Source organism: Miscanthus floridulus, chromosome 6, assembly GCF_019320115.1.
Source record: "Miscanthus floridulus cultivar M001 chromosome 6, ASM1932011v1, whole genome shotgun sequence".
Classification (NCBI taxonomy): Eukaryota; Viridiplantae; Streptophyta; class Magnoliopsida; order Poales; family Poaceae; genus Miscanthus; species Miscanthus floridulus.
The window spans coordinates 26956180-26977896 of NC_089585.1; the positions used below are offsets into that span (position 1 = coordinate 26956180).

The 21717-nt window shown below is 48.5% G+C and overlaps 1 pseudogene; it reads right to left on the bottom strand.

Moving 5' to 3' along the window:
- Positions 1 to 1433: 1433 nt before the first annotated feature.
- LOC136460386 (transcription factor bHLH162-like) lies at positions 1434 to 21045 on the bottom strand (annotated as a pseudogene).
- Positions 21046 to 21717: the final 672 nt, after the last annotated feature.

The following is a 21717-nucleotide window of genomic DNA, read 5'->3' on the forward strand; positions in this document are numbered from 1 at the left end:
TGATTGGTGCTCATGGTTCTCTTTTATCCTTATTTTAGATCTGTGATCTCCTCCTTTAATCATTTTTTGGCAGATTTGTTTTAGATTTCTTTGAAGCCCTCTAGGATCAGTCTACAATAACAGCTCGGCCTACGATTAAAGGTAATTGCATCGAACTTTGTAGAGAGCAGCTGTAGCACATGAGATGTTTTTTTACGCCAAAACCAATCATCTCATCCCAGCGAAATCACTGATCATAGCAGCTGCTTGCATGTAGCTCCAACATCTTTTTACTTGATTCTCGAGTTAACCCTATTGCAATGTGAAAATGTCCATTTTAAACTTCTGACTAGGATCATAGTTAGCTAAAAGATCTAATGATCTAATGTTTCATGTTCTACATTTTCATCTCTGGTAGAAATGAACTGTACCATCTTGTAGTAGACATATATTTTTCTATGTCCATCCTCGTAGTAGACTTTGGAACGGTTTGGACTTTGTTTTGTATGTGGACTTGTGGATTTCTTAATGGACTATGTTATAATGATGGACTTCGTAATGGACTATGTTGTAATGATGGACTTTTGTGAATTATGACTTGTGATGATGTTCTAAATAATAGTCTTGTGTTTGTGGATGTATATATGTATATTTATGGCGGTCAGATTCGAATTTGAATTATATATATATGTGGTCAGATTTGAATTTGAATTATTTTTTTGCTGGAAAATCCACTATATGGGCGGTTCTTGATTGAACCGCCCTTACAAATACACACAGCAGGGGCGGCTGGTGATATAGCCGCCTTTAAAGAATTCCACTACAGGGGCGGCTGATATTACCAGCCACCCCTATAGAGGGCACTGTAGGGGTGGCTGAAAACACTAGCCGCCCCTACAGAGGGCACTGTAGGGGCGGTCAGGAAACCGCCCCTACAGAGGCACCTTCTATAGGAACACCTTGGGAAGGGCGGTTGGCACAGCCGCCCCTACAGAGGCTCTAGAGCCACCCCTTCAGTTAACTTCTGTAGTAGTGTACTTAAAACAAAGTTAGAATTGTATTCTTTCTGATACCATGATAGTAGATGTTCTAAATGTAAACTTAAAATATATTTTTATGGGATCCTATAGCTAGCTTATGCAAGGACCTATGTGGTATCTCTTGATCCACCGATCGATGAGCATTCCCACAGGGGGTAATCTATGCATGTTCTCTTTTCCATTTGAAACGTTAAGTTGACTTTGTCTTATTCCATCGAGTGAAATATTCATATACTACATGTACTGTAGCAACCATGCTAACAAAGTTTTGTTAATCTATAAAAAAATTCCTCGCATATATGACTTGGTAACAAATGGACCTGGGAGACTTTTCGCGCAGTAAAGAATGAGACAGTAGAAGAAAAAAGCTATGTGGGCCTTGGTCATATAACTTAGCAATATATCAGTCTAGTATCATCCCAATGCTCTTAACCTTTCAGAAACTCCTGAAACCTCTATACCGATTCTTGGGCTAAAGGCCTGCAGTTACACAAGGGAGGAAATATAATTGAGTATTTGAACGAGGCGTCGATTTACCAAGAATACTAGAGGAAACATCCATACAAAAAGTAGGACTATATCTATATATATCTTCAATCACACTAGCACAGTCCCTATAAATACATGATTTATAGAGACGGTTTGGTAGGGATGGCTGCCCAAACTGTCCCTACTAACCCTCTAAAACCGCCCCTACAAACCCTGTGTGCGCATAGTGTAGGACGGTCAAAATTGATTTTTACAAGAGGTTTGCTAAACCTCTAAATCATGGATAAAATAAATTAAAGAGATATTTTCACAGATAGTTTTATTAAGCTAACTTAGTCAACAGTCCCTAAAAATGATTTCTAGATTTTTTAAAATCATAAAAAACTTAGGAAATACATTTTTGTGAGCCCAATGGGCTACCATGTAACACATGATCTGTTTTCTCACGCGCCCCTTCTACAACCACATCATACAATATTTGCAATGATGTTGTAACACGGCCTCCGAGAATGGCGGAGACCTACATGGCCAGTAGTTCACAGAGACGTCTCCGACCAACTACCTAAGCAAAGGCCCGGCTACCACGCCTCCAGATCCAGAAAGATGATGGTTTCTCAGACTGCTTGCAGGACGCTGCCGGTGACCCTGACGTAGCCTCCACCCGGTTAGCTCATAGGCGTCTCTGGGCGGAGGGCGCGGAGGCCGCCCCGCTGCAAGGCTAATCAAGTGCTAACGTTACCTACGTTTGTGTGCAGGTAACCAGAGGAAGGCGCTCGTGGATGGTGTGGGCGCGCCGGTTCGGCCTCCACTCGTAGGGGCAGAGGCCCAAGCAGGAGGACAGCAATACTAGGCGTCGAGGGTCTACGGCCTTGGCATCCCAGGGGCAGAGACCGATGGCGGAGGCCTAAAGGCCCTTCGTCAAATCCTAAGGCCTGATGGGGCGGAGACCGATGGCAGAGGCCCAAAGGCCCATTGCCGAATCCTAAGGCCTGATGGGCCGGCTGATCGCACAGGCCCAGTACCTGAGGGCGGCATGACAAGATTACACCTGAGAGGAAAGGCGAGTAGTGGAATATTCTGAGAATGTACTGTAGCAGTTGAAGGGTACTATTGTAAACTCTATAAAAGTGGTAGTTGAGCCCTATAAATAGGGAACACTTGTAATAGTACAAGAGGTTGGAAGAGGAATTAATGAAACCCTAGTTTTACGTGCCATTTCCCTACACGCTCACTTGTCGTGTCTGTTCCCCGAGCCTCCGCCTAAGGGCAGCGCTTGGCGGGCGGAGGCCTCTACCTCCTCCATACTTTCTGAGACCGCAAGTCTCAACATTGGCGCCCACCGTGGTTTGGCCAAGGCAAACCAACGATGGTTGGGAAAAGAAAAACCACCACTAGAGCAGCAACGACCATGGGTCTGAGAGGAAGGCCTAGGCACACCACTCGTAGCACCTACGCAACCTCGCCAGCGGAGGATGGCACCAGAGCAGATGCCCAGGGTCAACCACCGAAACCCCAAGATCCAGAGATTCAAGATCCGGAGGCCCAACCAAATTCAGGCGCAACACTCGGCCAAGAACTGCAATAGCTGCAAGCATAGTTGCAAAGAGCGCAACAAGAGAGGGACAGAATGGCAGCAGCATTCACAGCTAATTAGCAAGCTACTCAAGCGTCAGCACAAGTAGCAGAAATAAGGCAGCAGTTGGCAGTCCTACATGCTGAGATGCTAAGTATGCAGCATGTAGTACCAGCATCGACCTCCGCAACCCCAGCCTCCGCAGCAACCCCAACTGCGACCATACCACAAGGGCCTCTGCCAGTGATCAGCCTGACCATGATGCCATCTCAGGTGATGCGGAGGCCTATCGATCCCAAGTCCCCACTCTTTGAAGGCATACAACAGTCGCCATGGCCAACGGCGTACAAGCCAATCACACTACCAAAGTTCAACGGAAAGACAGACCCCCATCAGTTCATTATGAGTTATGAGGCAGCAGTAGCCTCCACCAGTGGAGATGACGCCGTCCTAACCAAGTCATTTGTTATTGCTGCCGAAGGTGACGCGTTGGCTTGGTATTCCATGCTCAAACCAAGCACGGTCTATTCTTGGGAAAACCTCCGGGATAAGATATTGGCAAATTTCAAGGGGCTAATAGCACAGTCGCTGACATCCATAGATCTGTTCCAGTGCAAGCAAATGTAGGGAGAGACACTACACGACTACTTTCGAAAATTTGTGCAACTAAAGGCGAAGGCACTAGACGTCCCAGACGAGATCGTCATTGAAGCAGCGATCAAAGGCCTCCGAATCATGCCGTTCACAGCACACCTAGCAAGAAAGAAACCAACTTCCATACAGTAGTTGTATGATGAGTTCGAGAAATACTATAGATCAGACAATGACCTCCAGAAAAGGCTAGAGGAGCAGGGTCAAAACAGACAGCAAAACAGCAGCAAAAACTCCTAGAAGAGCTATACGAACCAGAATACATCAAATCAGAAACCAGGCCAGGGGCAAGTGCTCAGCATCAAGGGTCAACCTTACCTCGAACAAGGGCAACTAGCAGCGCCAGTAGGGCTGGATACCCAGACCAGGAACTAAGGTCGGCAAGGTTACCAAGGCAAAAACTGGAACAAAAACCATAAGCAGAAACAACGCAGGCCATATTGTGTTTTTCACGGCGAAAGCACAGGGCACAGCACCAAAGATTGTCCGGAGACAAAAGAGACACAGGAAAGGATGAAGAACAAGCAGACTGCCCAATCTCTGACACAGTAGAGCGCAAGAGAGGTCAACACCACCTACACAACTAGCCACCAGCAGTACTGCCCAATGTACCCAGTGCTAAACGCAAACCAAATACATCCCTCCACACTAGTCTCTGCCTATTACCCAAACTTCCTACTAGCATGGTGGTCAGTGCCTTCGCAGCAGCCTCCGGCGGGTAACTATAGGTCGGAGGCAAGCCTGACCTACATAAACCCAAAACCTCCCCACATAACCTACCTCAAAACAAACCCATCACCACAAAACCAAAGTATGTTCGACCATCCGCTGCAACAGCAGCACATGCAACAACTACCTCCGCCGCCACCTCACAACCAACCCCCAACACCAAAAAATGAGCTAAACCTAGAAAACCAAGTCAACCCTCATGGAGCACTACCAACAATAGGCATGATCCTACCAATCACTGGAGGATCATCAATGGAGTTTCAAATGAAAAGCAGAAAAAGGATCACCTCCGCCTGGTAAACAACGTAGCAGTCTAAGGCCCAGCAAAATACACAGATTGGTCCAGAGTCCCAATCACCTTCACAGAAGAAGATCTCTAGCTAGAAAGCTACCCTCACACAGATGCAATGGTAATCAAGACAAACATAGCAGCATGGGAGATAAGCAGAGTGTTGATTGACACTGGCAGTTCAGCAGACATAATCTTTGCAAATACCTTTGACCAAATGAAGCTCAGCAGGAATCAACTATAGCCCTCAGAATCCCCTTTGATAGGATTTGAAGGCAAGCAGATACAAGCACTAGGAAAGATATCACTCCCAGTGTCATTTGGAACCCAAGCAAATGCTAGAACCGAATACATAACCTTCGACGTCGTCGATCTGTATTACCCATACAATGCCATCTTGGGCAAAGGATTCACAACCAAATTCAACACAGCCCTGCATATGGCCTACCTATGCATGAAAATACTAGCACTCCATGGTATTATCACAGTCCAAGGCAGCTAGAAAGAAGCTAGAAACATAGAAAAATCAATGTACAGAGCCCAAAGAAACATCAATGTAGTCGAGTCGGTAGACAAAGAACTAGAGCCTCCGGATATGCCTAGAGGAAAAACAGATATGGTAGGTTAGGAAGAGACAAAGGTGACCCCTCTAGAAAAGGAGTTACTAGACAGAAAAGTAACAATCAGCTCAGAATTGAGCAAAGCAGAGGAGGAAGAGCTCATGGAAACTCTAGTAAAAAACAAAGACATCTTCGCCTGGTCAGCCTCCGACCTCCAAGGAGTCAGTAGGGACATCATACAGCATGAACTGGATATCAATGAAAACATGAGGCCAAGAAAGCAAAAACAGAGAAAAATGTCGAAGGACAGAATCCAGGCAGCAAAGGCAGAGGTGCAAAGATTGCTTGATGCAAAAGTCATCAGGAAGTCAAGTATTCAGAATGGCTTGCAAACATAGTACTGGTACCAAAGAAGAATGGCAAAATGAGAATATGCATAGATTTCACAAATCTGAACAAAGCTTGTAAAAAAGACCCTTTCCCATTACCAAGAATAGATGCCTTCGTTGATAAGGCAGCCAGATGCCAGAGGTTTTCTCTCCTCGACTGTTTCTCTGGGTATCACCAAATCTAGATTAAAAAAGAAGACGAAGACAAGACAAGTTTCACCACTCCATTCGGCACATATTGCTACACCAGAATGCCGGAGGGCCTCAAAAATGCCGGAGCAACCTTTGCCAGAATGACAAAGGAAGTTTTGGGCTCACAACTAGATAGAAACATCATAGCCTACGTCGATGACATAGTGGTCATGAGCAAGAACAAGGATGATCATGTCTCCGACTTACAGGAGACCTTCGCCAACCTTAGGACAGCTGGCCTCTGCCTCAACCTAGAAAAATGTATATTTGGAGTCACAAAAGGAAGATGCTCGGATACATCATAAGCAGCGAAGGCATCAAAGCGAACCCAGACAAAACCAGAGCAATAATGGCAATGGTAGAACCCAAAAACAAGAAAGAAGTGCAAAAGTTGACGGGAAGAATAGCAGCGCTCAACAAATTCATCTCAAAATCAGCAGAACGTAGCCTACCCTTCTTCCAAGCCCTGAGGGGCGGAGACAACCTTGGGTGGGGGTCCAAGCAGTCGGAGGCATTTCATAACTTGAAAGAGTATCTAGCAAACTCACTGGTGGTCTCCGTCCTAGAATCGGACAGCCACCTATTGCTATATGTGGCGGCCTCCGACCACACAATCAGCGTAGTCTTAGTTCATGAGCTAGAAAAAGAATTAGGAAAAACTCAAAAGCCAGTTTATTTTATCTCAGAAGCACTGTCCGGAGCCAAGCTAAACTACACTGAGGTAGAAAAAGTTGCCTACGCAGTGCTGATGGCATCAAGAAAATTAAAGCATTATTTCCAAGCCCACAAAATCTTAGTTCCAACATCGCTGCCACTACAAGGCTTGCTTAGAAACAAAGAAGCCTCTAGCAGAATAGGCAAATGGACTACAAAGCTATCACAGTTTGGTATCTCATATGTCCCTAGAACAGTAATTAAATCACAAGCACTAGCTAATTTTGTAGCAGATTGGACACCTCCGATAGAGCCCAAGGTACAACCAACCACTCAAGGCTGGATAGCATTCATGGATGGAGCCTGGGGCCAAGCCAGAGCAGGAGCCTCCACCGTCCTAACGGCACCCTCTGGCATCAGACTGAAATACACAGCAAGGCTAGAGTTCAAATCAACAAACAACATAGCAGAATATGAAGGCCTGATCCTAGCGCTCAGCAAAGCAAAGGCCCTAGGGGCAAAAACATTGACAGTCAAAATAGATTCTCAAGTGGTTACTGGCCAAGTAGAGAAAGAATACATAGCAAGAGAGCCAGAACTCATCAAATACCTATCCGTTGTCAGAAATTTGGAGCGGAGATTCGAGGGCTTCACCCTGAAGCACATCCCAAGATCAGAAAATGCAGAGGCAGATGAACTAGCAAAAGCTGTGGCAAACAACCTGCCACTACCACCAAACACTTTTTGCCAGATCCTGAAGTCTCTGGCAACTATGGAGACATCTAAGGCACCTAAGCCCATACTACACCTACAAAATGAAGATTGGAGAAAGGCGATAACAGAATTCTTAGAAGGCAAAACCACCAAAGAAGATGAAGCAAAAGCAGCAAGAATACAGGCTAGGGCAAGAAATTACACAATCATAGATGGTGTACTGTACAAGAAAGGAGTAGTACAGCCTCTCCTCAAATGCATATCATAGAGCGAAGGCATAGAGTTGCTTCAAGAAATACACTCAGGAATTTGCGGGTCGCACATTTGCTCTAGAGCAATATCAGCAAAGGCAATAAGGCAAGGCTTTTATTGGCCAACACACATACAAGACATAGAACAGACAGTCAGAACATGCAAAGCATGCCAAACATTCTCTCCTGGGCAGTCAAAACCATCGTCGGAGACCTAGCTTATACCTCCAACATGGCCGCTACAAAGATGGGGTATGGACCTAGTCGACCCATTACCACCATCCCAAGGAGGAAATAGATTCACAGTAGTGGCAGTAGAATATTTTACAAGATAGATAGAAGCAAAGCCGCTAGCAAAGATAACCTCAGAAACTGTTAGAAAATTTTTCTGGCAAAACATCATTTGCAGATTCGGTGTACCAAGGATTCTGACAGTAGACAATGGAAAACAATTCAATTCAGAGAACTTTAAAGAATTCTGCAAAAGCATTGGGACAAAACTAGCCTTCGCCTCAGTATACCACCCAGAGTCTAATGATGCTGTGGAAAGAGCAAATAGAATAGTGTTTTCAGCAATATCAAAAACATTGCTGGGCCTACGCAAAGGAAAATGGGTAGATGAATTACCCAGAGTGATTTGGTCACACAATACATCTATCTCAAGAACAACAGGATTCACACCATTCAAACTGGTTTATGGAGAGGAGGCCATGATGCCAGAAGAAATCAAGCACGAAAGCCTCTGCACAATGAGACAGCTAATGTTGTAAGATGAAGAATATGCAAAAGAAACAATACAAGCCATAAGACTGGAAGCAGTCAAAAACATTGCAAAATATCAGTCCCAGACCAAGAAGTGGAGAGACTCTTAGGTGGTAAGGAAAGACATAAAACATGGAGACCTCGTACTCAGAAGAAAACCCAACGCACAACTTGTTGGCAAACTGCAACCGAAATGGGAAGGCCCATACATAGCAACGGCAGCAGGCTGCCCTGGCTCTTTCCACTTGACCAACAACAAAGGTGTCATGACAACCCACACCTGGAATATTGACAGCCTCCACAGATACTACATCTAGGCAATGTACCAAAGGGCAACCTCCGCAAATAATAAGCGGAGGCCCCTCCGTTCATTTACCTTTCAGCTCTTTTTTCTTCAACCCAAAAAATGTAAAAGAGCCTGTACTCTTTTCCTCATAGGGGAACTCCAAGCGGAGGTGAGGTTTTTAACGAGGCAGGCTTAATGTAAAAATCCTCTAGAAGTATAAAGAGGTAATTCCCCAAAAGAACGCTTGAAAAGTCCAAAACCAAAAGCGGCCAGCTCTGGCGCCGCAATATTCGGTGAACAAAAATAAGCACAGGTCCTTTCAAAGCACCGGCCATTGGCATTGGCAATTCGAAACAACCTCTATGGCCAAACAGGCCTTCAACCTTAACAAAGACCTATCCAGAGTCAGGCATCAAGGCAGAAACCACCTTGGCCAAACAGGCCTCCGACCCTTGACGAAGACCTATCCAAATTCAGGCATCAAGGCAGAAACCACCTTGGCCAAATAGGCCTTCGACCCTTGATGAAGACCTGACCAGATTCAGGCATCAAGGCAAAAACAACCTTAGCCAAACAGGCCTCTGACCTTGACGAAGACTTGAACAAATTCAGGCATCAAGGCAAAAATAACCTCGGCCAAATAGGCCTCCGACAAAAAACCACCCCAAGCATCAGGGGCAACACCATTATGGCGCTAGAACCAAGAAGATGGTCTCCACCATCAAAAACAGCAAAATGAGGAAAAGCTCTGACAAAACCCTATCACTTAGGCACTAGGCCTATTTACTTCAAAAGATCTCAAAAGGCACGAATAATTCAAGCAAGATATAGGCCATTAAAGCCAAGATACGTTCCAACAAACAACGTACCAATAATTTAACAACCAAAAACCACCACCCCGCTATAAAACGGGTTCCCCCCACGACCTTAAAACCTCAGTCAGCATAAGGCACAAGGGGGGAAGAAGGCAGAGCACAAGCACAAGCCACAACAATGGCCATGGAGGCAGGGGTCTCCTTAGATATCTAAGTCGGCCATAGATATTGTATGAAAACTCATAAAATCGGAGACACCAGTAGATGGTCAGAGATAGTGGGAAAAGAGACAGGAACTATGGCACTGTGATGAACAGCATAGGCCTACGGAAGAAGGGGGATATCGCACGAAATCTCGTAACATCCCCCTGATGCCGGAGACCTAACCTGCCATCTCCATAAATGAAACATGTCCCACGGGTGTGCAGCGTCGGAGGCCCATACCACCAGATAGCTAAAACACACAGCAAAACAAATACCAAAAGCCTCCGCCGTCTGCACAAGCTACGCCAAACCTCCTATCGGATCACACTCCGATTCAGCAAGACTCGCCAGGTAGACTTCAAGTACGCCTCCGCCGACCAAAAAACTGCCAACACTTCTACCATAGCCATCAAGCAAGCATAGAGAAGGAGAGACCATGGGGCAGAGGTCCTGGCCACCAACTCTGTATCATGCATGTTCGCCCAAGCAAAGGCCCACGGTGTGCAAGCTTGGGACTAGACGAGATATGTAAACTAGCACAACAGACATAAGCCCCCGCACAAACAATCAAGAAAGTGAACCTGTTTTGTATTCCATAAAATGTCAAGTAGCATTCTTACAGGACACAAACTTACAATAAAATCCAAACTATTACGGCGGAGGTCTACGCCAAGCAAGCGCGCGAGTAAACCCAGCACGCTCGGCGTCTATGTCAAACTTAACTGACTCAAACACGTCACGCGCAACGCTGCGGGGAAAGGCCAAACACCAATACTCCCAAAGCTCTCCACTAACATAAATACCGTCGTTGTAGAGAGTCAAAGGCGCGACATCTTACGTAGGCTCCCGATTCGGAACCCGCGCAAGGTTAAAATTTTCCACAAAATCATTCAGAACAAAAGAAACTTTATTTATAAGAGCCCAACCAGACTACAATATACAAGTCAAAACAACAAGTCCTACAAAGAGCCTAGACCTCTAGCGTCCCGGTCGTAGCAGAAGTCCCTGGAATGGAGCCCGCATCAACTGTGGGCGGGGACAAAGCCTGTGGCCTCCGACCATCACCACCGCCGATCGTAGCGCCCACCGGAGCGCTAGCGGTGGCGGAGGCACCACCCGTGGTCGCCGAGCATGGAACTGGCGGAGGCCTGCTCGCAAGACTCTTCTGCGCATCCTGTAGCACAGGCTAAAATATCAGTGACACAGGCAATGAAAGCCTTTGTAGCTTCGCAAAAAAGCAAGGAGAGAAAAATAGCGGCTACAAAGACTAGAAATACCTTCGCCCTCTTTTCCTCCACCAGTTTCCGGGCAGCAGGTCTCCCAAATAGAGCCCAAAAGTACCCAATGAAATGTCTCAAGGTTTTTCACAAACCAAGAGAAGTCTCACCAAGCTCCTCTAGACCCAGCAGCGCTCCCTCTGGAATACTTTCGGTATGCGTACACCCGCCGCGCACCAAAAGCTTGGCATAATTCGCTACTCCTGCCAATGCCCCATAGTCCGTGCAGCCATTGATCAGATCGGGGAGCTTTGCAAGGTGATGCTTTAGCCAGGAGGCAAGGGCATAGACGTTGTCTTCCTCTGGAGGAACAGAGGTTTCACCTCTGAACTCGGCGACGATGGCCTGGTAATGGCCAACGGTTGAAGCAAGGATCCCCTTGACCGAGTCCAAACGCCTCATCATCAAAGACAGCTGCTCCCCCACCGCAGCTGCGGATTCCTTCTCAGAGGCCAACTCTCGCTAGAGACCCTCAGCCAACTCATTCGCCCTATGGGCCTGCTCGGCGGATAAAGCTTCTACATCCCAGGCCTTGGTGAGATCGGCCCTCAAAGCCTCCTTTTCTTGTTCCTTCTCCGCTAGAGAAAGGCAGAGAGCTGCAAGGGAGTTGAACAAACCCCCTTTTTCACCTTCCAGGTGCTCATTCTCTGCCTTGAGCGCTTCAATCGCAGTATCTCAGTCGAAGACCTCGCGAGTGCAGCGCTCTTCCATAACAACGGCCGTGTGATACCCCTGCAATCAGAAAGAAGAAGACCAAGGCGATCAGCAATAGAAACAAAAACAAGTCTAAAGGTGAACATACACCAAAAAAGGCAAACCGCCAAAGACGCACCAAGCTCTGGTGTTCTAGATGAATACGAAGAAGTTGGAAGAAATCCATGTCCCTTAGACGATGTTTGAAGCGATCTGTTCAAAGAAGAACAAACAAACACAAAACAATAAGGTGAGAAAAGCAAATCTCACAATAAATACACCAACTGCCAGAGACCACCTCCGACGTCTCTAAGAACCCCAAGATAGCACTCTTCCCAACCTGAGATAGAAGTGTCGGAGGAGCCTGCGTAGCAAAAAAACACAACAACAATAACAACTCAGGTTAGAGGGCCGATCAGAAATAGGCAATAACAACAGGCCAAAAGACGAGTAAGATAAAAACACTCTATACTCACTCGAACCCGGCGCCATCAACCCCAGCTGCCCCGGACCAAACCTGATGCTGGCAGCGGTCGCTCGCTCCTCTGGGGTGAGGAGTCCAGCCATGACATCACCTACAAAGCAACAAGTACACGGTATTAGCACTTGGTACAATACATAAACAAATAAACCGGGTGAAGACAGTAAACACAAAAATGTGCACCAAACAAACTTACTCATAAAAAGCCCAAGCTGGGCCACCTGCTAAGCCCCCTAGGCAGAAGTCTCCACCATATCATGTGGCAAAGGCCCAAAGGGCCGGCTCTCCTTAGCCAGCAGCCTAGCGGGCGGAGGGCTCGAAGAAGACTGAGCCGCCTGGGCCTGCTCAGCAAGCACGGCCTCTGGCTGCCCGACGTCGATCACTGGCATGGGCGAAGGCGCAACAACGGTGGGAGACGAAGGAGCGTGCTGCAAGACGACCTCCGCGCCCTCTTCGGAACTTGAATATAGCCTGCCAAAAATGTTGGGCATAGGATTGGCGGCGCTAGCCTCCGGCTATTCGGCGACACTCGCAGCACCTTGTAAGGTGCGCGCTAGAGCAGTGCTGGCCTTCGGACGCCTAGCATCGCTCACATCACCGCTCACAGGGCACACCAGAGCTCCAGGAGAGCCGTGATCCTCGCTGCTCGCGACCCGCACGTCCACTGATGGGACGGAGGAGCTCTGAATGTCTTCACTACCAGTGGAGGCAACGCCCGCACTACCTGCCGAAGACGCGGCCGGCGTGATCACCAGAGCATCGCTCTTCTTCTTCTTTTTCACAGGCGCCCGAGCAACAGAGGCACCCTTCCTCTTCTTGGACTCGGCCTCCGCCGTAACATTCTTCGCAGAAGCCTTCTTCTTCTTCTTGTCAATCGAAGCTAGGACCTCCACGAGAACCTCGTGCTCCCGGTAGACAATCCTGAGTTCCTCAAAAACTCGATTGAGTCGCGGCATGGTGCCTACCCCAGCTCTCCGAGATGTGTACTCACGCTCAAAAATTCTGTCGACCAAGCCGATGGCGGTTTCCTCAACCTCGGAGATGAAAGTGTCCTCCGTCACCCCCTCCCCCAAAGACTGGTCGAAGTGGGGGAACAGGATCCCGGCCTCCGGCCCAAAAACGGGAACCACCACCGTTTCAAGCCGAAAGGATGAATTGTCTATTTTCAGGGGCCAATAGTCGGAGGCCATAATCTCCTCCACCAGATCACGGCCCCTGGAGTAGCGGCACACCAATGCAAGAGCCTGGTCATAAGCCTCCCTTGTTGGTGATATCGCCTCTAGCGGTTCCACGCGTGTTGCGGCTCCATCACCTCCATTCTTGAGGACAACGGATACTCCACGACCTCCGCACCATCCTCGGTGGTGCTACGGACCCCATAGGTCTTCACGTAAAACCACTCCTCAAGCCAGCCACGGTCCCATTTGCCTTTCTGGCAAAAAGAAATCTCCAGGCGGTCAACGCCTTGGTTCCTCTTTGACATGAAGGTGCAACTACCATACTAGTAGATCACCTCCACCTCCTTGCCCTCCCGCATCTCCTTCTTCTTCTTCGGCTGCTTCTATAGCTCATAGTAAGCACAGAAGGTGTCCACATCTGGCTTAGCGCCATAAGAAACACACACCCAGCAGAATTTGTTGAGCGTGAGGAAGGCAGTAGGAGTCAGATGATGGAGCTAGACATTGAAGGTCTCCAACACTCAGCGAAGGAAGGGGATGTAAGGAAGGCAAAGGCTGTAGGTGAAGAAGTCCCGAAACACCACCGCATATCCCTCCTCTGGTTCTGGAACAGTCTGGCTAGGCAGAGGGATTTTTACCCTCGAAGAAGGAAAATACGATTCCTTCAACATCTCCACGACCGCCTCTTCAGTAATGGAGGAGGGGCCAAAATCCCATGACTTTATCGCCATGTCTCTGGAATCCTTAGCGATCAGGTCTCCGACGGACACAGAGACACTCCCAAATCCTCCTCCACAACCTTTTCAAATTCCAACGCAGAGGTGGAGGCAAGCATGCACTCCTCAAAGCGCGCACTCTAGCCGACGGCCCTAATGCCGAGAAGGTGGCGATAGGGTCCAAAGAAGGTGGACCGGCGAGTATGGGCGGAGGTAGAAAAGAAAGCCACCACGGCGGCAGCCTAGGCTGAAGACGCAAGCGGAAAGATGGAACGCGTGAAGGTAGCTCAAGCAAAAGTGAAGAGAGCAGAGAGCAATTTCTCAGAGGCAAGGAAAGCGAATGAGCAGTGCGGGGGGGGACCCCACCACCAACCCCGCCCTTATATAGGCTATGGGCGGGCGGTTCGGCTCCCACCGTACAACGGTCATCTCTAGAGAATTCGCCTACCGCCCAACGGTCGTCTCCAAAGAAGTCGCAAGGTATACAACGGAAAGCAATACGGCGTAAACGGTCACATCATAGGACAACGGCTAGTTTGTAGCCTAACAGCTACTATGACAAGACCAGTGGCCACGCCAGAGCGAGCCAGGGGGGAACCTGTGGGGATCGGTCAGAGACATGACTACGCGCAGTCTCTACCCCCACGGACGTCCTTGCTTAGGGTGTTTTGAGCTCACGACACGCTCGGGCGGACCGTGGTCTCAAAAGGGGGGAACTTTTGTAACACGGCCTCCGAGAGTGGCGGAGACCTACGCGGTCAGCAGTTCACAGAGACATCTCCGACCAACTACCTAAGCAAAGGCCCAGCTACCATTCCTCCAGACCTAGAAAGATGACGGTTTCTCAGACTGCTTGCAGGACGCCGCCGGTGACCCTGGCGTAGCCTCTACCCGGTTAGCTCGTAGGCGTCTCCGGGTGGAGGAGGCGGAGGCTGCCCCGCTGCAAGGCTAATAAAGTGCCAACATTACCTACATGTGTGTGTGTAGGTAACCAGAGGAAGGCGCTCGTGGATAGCGCGGGCGCGCTGGTTCGGCCTCCGCTCGTAGGGGCAGAGGCCCAAGCTGGAGGACGGCAATACTGGGCATCGGGGGTCTGCGGCCTCGGTGTCCCAGGGGCGGAGACCGATGGCGGAGGCCTAAAGGCCCTTCGCCAAATCCTAAGGCCTGATGGGGTGGAGACCGACGGCGGAGGCCCAAAGGCCCATCGCCGAATCCTGAGGCCTGATGGGCCGGCTGATCGTGCAGGCCCAGTACCTGAGGGCGGCATGACAAGATTACCCCCGAGAGAAAAGGCGAGTAGTGGAATATTCCGAGAATGTACTGTAGCAGTTGAAGGGTACTATTATAAACTCTGTAAAAGTGGTAGTTGAGCCCTATAAATAGGGAACACTTGTAACAGTACGGGAGGTTGGAAGAGGAATTAATGAAACCCTAGTTTTACGTGCCATTTCCCTACACGCTCACTTGTCGTGTCTGTTCCCCGAGCCTCCGCCTGAGGGCAGCGCTTGGCGGGCGGAGGTCTCTACCTCCTCCATACTGTCTGAGACCGCAAGTCTCAACAAATGAAGTATAGGTTAGTATCCTTTTGTACTAACATTTTATGAATATTGTATTGAATATTTTCTCTCAAAACAATCTTCAATGAAAATATTTTTAATCACAAAATTTAGATCATAACGAGATGAGCACTACAACTTTATATAGGCGTATCTCCGTCTAAGGTCATTTGAAAAATAAAAAAATGAATTTTAAAATACGAGAATTTTAAATATTTGTTTTGGTCTCTAAACGATCTCAAATATAAAAAGTCATCAACTATGAGATTTTAGATCTCATCAAGCTCCATAATTTTAATATAAAGTTTATCTTCATCACATTTCATTGGAAAAAATGAATTTATTTGTTCGACAGTTATTTTCAGGGAAGGTTGACTTTATGATTAACTAACTAATTAAGTAAACCATCCTTAGAAATCATCCATTTTAAGTCTGGTTGGCATAAGAAACTTATCCATAAAAATTGATTTCTTATGCGTCTATAATCTGCGGTGCTGCATGATATTTGTAGAGGTGGTTGACTAAGTTCACTACCTTGGAAAAAGGAGACGATTGTCAAGAGGTCATGAATCTAGTAGTATCAGACACCCTTATCCTAAATGGGTGCTTTTATGTAAATTAGTTAAATGGAGGGGCTAAGGCTACTATAGGTAAATAAAAATTTGATTACATTAGAGAACGGCATAATTGTGTGTGTGTGGGGGGGGGGGGGGGGGGGGGGGGGGGGTTTCACTACCGGAAACATCAAAGTTGTTATTTTTATGTTTGCTGAGTGTTTTGTCTCTGGCACTCGGCAAACAAGTTCTTTGCCGAGTGTCAAAAAAACACTCGGCAAAGATGGGGTTTGTCGAGTGTTTTTTTACACTCAGCAAAGGAAAAAATATTTTTTCTAGGAAAGAAAGAGAAGAAAAAAAATGAAAAAAAAATCTTTGTCAAGTGCCTAGATTTAAGACACTCGGCAAAGTAAAAAAATATTTTTTTCTAGGAAAGAAAGAGAAGAAAAAATGAAAAAAAATCTTTGCCGAGTGCCTAGATCTAGGACACTCGGCAAAGTAAAAAAAATTCTAGGAAAGAAAGAGAAGAAAAAATGAAAAAAAATCTTTGCTGAGTGCCCAGATCTAGGACACTCGACAAAGTAAAAAAATCTAGGAAAGAAAGAGAACAAAAAAATGAAAAAAAATCTTTGCCGAGTGCCCAGATCTGGGACACTCGGCAAACGAAAAAAATCCTTTTTTAACCCTAGCGCTGTGGGTTCCCCTTCTCCCCACGCCGTCTGCACGCCCCCTCACCTTCTTCGCGCACGGGCACGTGCCGCCCCCTCCCCGCGCACCTCCCTTGCGCCGCCCCCTCCTCCCTCTCGGCCCTAGCGTGGCCCCGCCGTCCCCTCCTTCCTCTCCGGCGCCGGCGCGTCCTGCCCTCCTCTCCTCCCTCGCCGGCACGGCCCACCCTCCCCTCCTTCCTCGCCGGTGCACCTCCCTCCCTCCTCCACCGCCTCCACTAGATCCAGCCCCGGTGCAGCCACCCCCTCCTCTCCTTGTCTTCCCACCACCGTCGCCCCTCCCCTCCTCTCTCTTCGCCGGCGGTAGATCCGGCGTGGCCGCCCCCTCCTCTCTCTCTTCCCTGAAACCAGCCTTGGCGTGACCGCCCCTCCTCTCCCTCTCTTCCCACCGCTGGTGCCCCTCCCCCTCCTCTCCCTCCTCTCTCTTCCTCGACGGTGGATCTGACACGGCCGCCCCCTCCTCTCTCTTCCCCGGTGGTGGATCTAGTGCGGCTGCCCCCTCCTCTCCCTCTCTTCCCACTGCCAATGCCCCTCCCCCTCCTGTCCCTCCTCTCTCTTCCCTGGTGGCAGATCTAGCCCGACCGCCCCCTCCTCTCCCTCTCGTCCCACCGTCGATGCCCCTCCCCCTCCTCTCTCTCCTCTCTCTTCCCCAGCGGCGGATTCGGCGTGACCGCCCTCTCCTCTCTCTTCCCCAGATCCGGCCTCGGCGCAGCCGCCCCCTTCTCTCCCTCTCTTCCCACCGCCAGTGCCCATCCCCCTCCTCTCCCTCCTCTCTCTTCCGCGGCGGCGATCAGGCGTGGCCGCCCCATCCTTTCTCTTCCCCGGCGGTGGATCCAGCCCAGCTTCCCCCTCCTCTCCCTCTCTTCCCACCTTCGGCGCCCCTCCCCCTCCTCTCCCTCCTCTCTCTTCCACGGCGGCAGATCTGGCCCGGCCGCCCCTCCTCTCCCTCTCTTCCCCAGATCCAACGGCCACGCCCTCCTCTCCCTCTCTTCCCGTCGTCGGTGCCCCCCCCTCCTCTCCCTCCTCTCTCTTCCTCGGTGGCAGATCCAGCCCGGCCACCCCCTCCTCTCCCTCTCTTCCCACCGCCGGCGCCCCTCCCCCTCCTCTCTCTCCTCTCTCTTCCCCGATGGTGGATCCGGTGCGGCCACCCCCTCCTCTCTCTTCCCTAGATCCGACCTCGGTGCGGCCGCCCCCTCCTCTCCCTCTCTTCCCACTGTCGGTGCCCCTCCCCCTCCTCTCCCTCCTCTCTCTTCCCTAGCGGCGATCCGGCGCGACTGCCCCCTCCTCTCTCTTCCCTGGCGGTGGATCCGGCCTGGCTGCCCCCTCCTCTCCCTCTCTTCCCACCGTCGGCGCCCCTCCCCCTCCTCTCCCTCCTCTCTCTTCCCCGGCGGCAGATCCGGCCTGGCCACCCCCTCCTCTCCCTCTCTACCCCGGATCCGGCGGCCGCGCCCTCCTCTCCCTCTCTTCCTTGGCGTGGAGGGTGGTAGCATGGTGGTGGGCGGCGGCGGTGGCGTGGTGGTGGTGGCCGGTGGTGGCTCGTGGTCGCCGGATCTGGGTGACTTTTTTTTGTGGCCTTTTTTTGTGGTGGCTCTTTTTTTTAAAAAAAATGTTTGCCGAGTGTATTTTGGCTACTCGGCGAAGTCTTTGTCGAGTGTTCGATAAAAAACACTCGGCAAAGTCTGTTTGCCAATAAAAATTCACCAAGTGTCGTTTGCCGAGTGTGACACTCGACAAACTCTTTGCCGAGTGTTTTTAGGCTTTTGCTGCGTGCCAGGGGCACTCGGCAAATCTCCTGATTCCCATAGTGGTTTTACCCCATCATATATAGTGAATACTTCCTCCATCCAAAAACAAGTCCTCGTCTTGTATTTTGAGGGGTCAACCAATCTCAAATTTAATTAGGTTGAAAGAAAATAGTATCCACAAATTAAATTTGTATCTCTAAATAAATTTACTATGAAAATATACTAGGTGCAGCTTTTATCAATTATCATCAAGTAAAATAAACCATGTTTCTAGAAAGAGCTAGCAAGTTTCGATAGGAACAGGATATGGCCAGAACGGGTCACTACTAGAAAACAGACCTTTCACCCACTTCGATTTTAGCCTTTAGTCTCGATATTTTTTGCGTTCGGGACTAAAGGACTTTTAGTCCCGGTTCGTAATATCAACTGGGACTAAAAATCATCTTTAGTCCCGGTTGGTGTCACCAACCCAAAGTAAAAGTTCACCAATTTTTAGTCCCAGTTGGTAACACCAACCGGGACTAAAGGGTGACCTTTTAGTCCCGGTTGGTGTCTTCAACCGGGACTAAAGGTCTTTTACCCGGGACTAAAGGTCTCCCACGAGTCTATTCAAAAGGAGAGCGCACATGACTTTGTCACAAGTGGTGTGCAGTTGAGTTGGTAATATACCTATGCGCGAGGAGAGAGGTGTTAGGTTCGAATCTCACGTAGAGAAAGCGAGGCCTCGAAGATTTCCTTTATTTTTTCTTCCGTGGGTGACCTTTAATCCCGGTTCCAGACCCGGAACTAAAGATGTGGACCTTTAATCCCGAAAATTTAATCCCGATTGAGAAAACCGGAACTAAAGAGCCTCACAACCGGAACTAAAACCCGTTTCCCAACCGGTGGATCCAAAATATTCACGCTGACAATAGGAGACTTTGCAGGTCTCTAAACGATAAGGGAAAAAGTAGCCTCGTAAATGAAGACATGAACATAAGGTACACGAACATTTGTCGGCTCTATTTTAATTTTTTTTCATTTCGCCACGTGTGGACTTATCCACGTGCCTTGCTGATGCACGCGGGATCTTTTTAGACCCTATTTTTTGCATGTTACGTGATTATGGACATTTCTACTACTATATTGTACATACAGTACCTATATATGAATATTTGAATGCAACAAATGTAGTTGAATCTGCTGCCCCTACCTAGCTTAATTAGCTAGTTTTAGAAACCAAAAAAAATGCTACACCAATTAATTAGTAAACCTATCGGCCACCATGTTGTTGTTTACGTTGTTTTAAAATCACTGCATACTATCTGACATCAAACTGAAGCTTTGGAACAAAAAGGTTAGAGAACCGTGAGGTACTCCTACGTGTACGTACCCGGCAGTGGATGGTGTAGAAGATTTTGGTGCCGGCGACGGAGAGTGGCGTTGACGGTCTCGGCGCCTTCTTCCTGCAGCACGGTGACCACCTCGTGCAGCATGAAGGGTCGCTCCACGCTGCTGGTGAGCACCACGTCCAGGCTCGACCCGTCGCCGTGCTGCCGGACCTCCACCACCGCCGGCATGTCCTCCCGGTGACCGGCTTCTTCTGATGATGACCCCGCGCCACCGCTCGTTGTGGTGGTCGTCGCCGCCGAGATGTCGAGGCGCCTCCTCCTCCGCCTCGTCTCATGCCAGCAGCAGCAATGCGCCGTGCAGAGGTCCTCTTCTGCCGCAGCTCCTCCACCCTCTCCTTGAGTTTCTTTATGTACGTGGCTGCTTCGTCTAGGCTACCCAGCTGTCATAGCATCCTGCACTTGTACATACATTGTATATACTAATATTATTAGGGCTATCTATATACATTATATTGTTGGTTTCTGAATCTTCACAAATTTCACAGAATTTTTACCAAAATCACACACACGTCACTTTAAAGAATTAAATATTGTTGGTTTTTTCTTAAAGGGAAACTACTGCTGGTAAAGCAACATTCTCCACGAGAATTACTAAATCTGTGTTCTCGTATAAGCCAATATAGCTTTCATCAATAATATTTCATGTGGCGAGAGAAGGGATGATGACTACCTTGCAGGTCAGAATTAAAGGGCTCAACAAGCTAAACGAATAGAAATTCCAGTAATTACTAGCGATTTATTAGCCTCGACCAATTACGCGGAATAGGAAAATCTTCTTCAGAGTGATGAAGCCACATTAAGACATGTTTAGATCAATTAGGGCTAAAAATTAGTTCAAATTAGCCGATGATAACTAGCAATTAGTTAAAGATTTGTCCACAAATTTTCGATAGGCTAGATCTAATTTTTAGCTGGTTAATAACAATTAACCCGCTAGGTATCGAAGAGGCCCTAATTCGAATGCACATCACCTTGGGAGGAATAGTGTTCTTTGGGGATGAGGAAGGCGAGCTTGACGCAGAGGCTCTTCATCTGCTGCCTCCTTCTCTCGACCTCCTTCCTCTCCACTGCCGTCGTCGTCGTGGTGCTGCCGCTGCCACTGCCGTTGTGGTTACTCATGCTGCTTCTGCTCTTCTTCGCGCTCATCTCCATCGATGATCTCTCCCCCAGCCCTCTCAATCTCTATCTATGTCTCTAGATCTGTGTGTGCCACAGCACCGGCAGGGATAAGAACTGGTATAAAAAGAGGCAAAAGTGACGGCTACTGGTCTAAAAAAACTAGAAACCGTGGCAGGAAGAGCCTACGTGCACGCAAAGGTAGGTGCAGTAGGCATATGCATATGCATGAGCAAGACCTGAGCTGAGAGCATCCATACATGTGTGCATATGTACAATGTACATATGTGGGAACAGATGAACATAGATAGACAGAGAGCCAGAAGATTGTTGGAGAATACGTGTAATATGGAAAAGGAGTGGCCGAGAGATAGCTAGCTCAAGTAATGGCGGCACGTACAGACAATGAGGCCGGACCAGCTAGATGCCCTATATATAGAGAGCTACTCCTAGCTACCACAGAGGAAATTTTTATATTTATTTATTTATATAAAGCAGACACATAATGCATGTGTGTACACAGCAAACTTGCAAAGCTGGGACGTGGAAGGACTTGGCATTATCTAGTAGGCTCCATTCGCTTCGCTGAAAAAACAAGCCGAAATACTATTCAGATTGATTTGTTGTGAGAGAAAATATTGTTTCAGCTAAAAAAACAAGCTGAAAAAGACGGATTATAAAAAAAGAATAGGACCTGTGAGGGTGAAT